The sequence below is a fragment of the Xyrauchen texanus genome, chromosome 48 (genome assembly GCF_025860055.1).
Source record: "Xyrauchen texanus isolate HMW12.3.18 chromosome 48, RBS_HiC_50CHRs, whole genome shotgun sequence".
Classification (NCBI taxonomy): Eukaryota; Metazoa; Chordata; class Actinopteri; order Cypriniformes; family Catostomidae; genus Xyrauchen; species Xyrauchen texanus.
The window spans coordinates 3,931,624-3,933,663 of NC_068323.1; positions in this window are offsets into that span (position 1 = coordinate 3,931,624).

Below are 2,040 nucleotides of genomic sequence, written 5' to 3' on the forward strand. Positions count from 1 at the left end.
TTAACCAGCTCTGACTGGGGGACTCCGAGGCGTTCCCAGGCCAGTGTGGAGATGTAATCTCTCCAGCTAATCCTGGGTCTTCCCCGAGGCCTCCTCCCAGCTGGACGTGCCTGAAACACCTCCCTAGGGAGGCGCCCAGGGGGCATCCTTACCAGATGCCCAAACCACCTCAACTGACTCCTTTCGACGCAAAGGAGCAGCGGCTCTACTCCGAGCTCCTCACGGATGACTGAGCCCCTCACCCTATCTCTAAGGGAGAAGCCCGCCACCCTTCTGAGGAAGCCCATTTCGGCTGCTTGAACTCGTAGGGATGCAAAATCTACAAAGATTAAAAAGGACAAACGAGTGTTTAGTGCATGGCTTTTATTCTGATGTGACAAAAGACATAGACTTTGGTGAATCACGTGCTAAAGGAAAGCATCGTCGTAGTAAGTTTACGACTACTGATCACAAATGATCACTTGAACCGCTTGATTTAGTGCACAGTGATGTGTGTGGAGAGATGAATGCAAAATGCAGCTGAATATTTTTTAAGCTTAGAGGTTACCAAAGCACTTTACACTGTGTCCCATTCATACTCACACACCAATGATGGCAGAGCTGCATGTAAGGTGCTAGCCTGCCATTGGGAGCAACTTGGGGTTCAGTGTCTTGCCCAAGGACACTTCAGCATGTGGAGTCATGTGGGACGGGAATCAAACCGCCAACCCTGCGACTAGTGGCCGACCCGCTCTAGCACCGGAGCCACAGCCGCCTCTAGGCTCTGGAACAGAAGCAAAAGGATACAGACTCAGTCAAGAGTGTTTTACAGCAGAGATGTGATCCTCAATGAGAATGCACGTTTAGTTGCACAAGGTTTTTCTCAAATATTTGGATCTGACTATGATGACACATTTAGTCCCGTTGTTAGATTTGAGAACAATTGTTGCGTTTGCTGCACAGCATGATTTAAAGCTGCATCAGATGGATGTTCAAACAGCTTTTCTGAATGGAGAACTATAGGAAGAAGTGTACATGCAACAACCAGAAGGGTTTGTTGTCAAAGGAAAAGAACATCTTGTGTGTAAACTGAAACGCAGCATTTATAGATTGAAGCAATCATCAAGGTGCTGGATCATTGTGTTGGATGAGCATTTAAAGAAAATGGGATGTGCACAAACTACAGGCGATCTGTGTATTTATACTGCAGCAGAGGGTGAGACATTCTTCATTGCAGTGTATGTTGATGACATCATTCTTGCTGGCGACAGTAATGAGCGAATAAGTGAAATGAAAAGGAGTTTGGCAAGTCAATTTGAAGTCAGATACATTGGTGAGCTGAAACACTTTCTGGGAGTGAAAGTTGTTCAAAACAAAAAACCAGGAGAAATCTGGATAGATCAGACAACTTACACAAAGAATGTGTTGAACAAGTTTGGCATCGAGTGAGGAGGAATGTTGGAATAAAAACAGTGTGATTTATGTTTACGTTTCTATGACTGAAACTTTTATAGTAGCCACTAGAGGGCGCTCATGTCCTAAGAGTTCTTCTTCTACGATTCTCTCTCTGTAGAAAGCTGTGTAGAACATATGGAGACACAAACATGCAAAATAAATAAAGGAATAAATGTCTTGATAAAACAAATATAATTCGTTTTTACATTTATTCCTGACTTTTTTCCTTTATTATTTTCTTGATTATTTATTTTTTTACTTTATTTGTATTATTTTTATCTTTTATTTATTTATTCATTTATTTATTTTGCATTGTTTTTATTTTTTTATTTATGTGTTCATTTATTTTTTATATGTATTTATTCCCACATATATTTATTTCCATATTTATATATTCCCATATATATTTATTTATTTATACATGTATTTATTTTTACTTTTCTGTGTGCAACATGTAAATGAGGGAGGCGGTCCTTGCGTAGCTCCAGTGCATCATTGGTCGAGAGCTCAATAGTATTTATCAGAAGCAGATGGACGTCCCACCTCAGCACGCTCTGACTCGCACAGATTTAGAATATGCAGAGAAACGTTTTGCAGAGAGTTTAA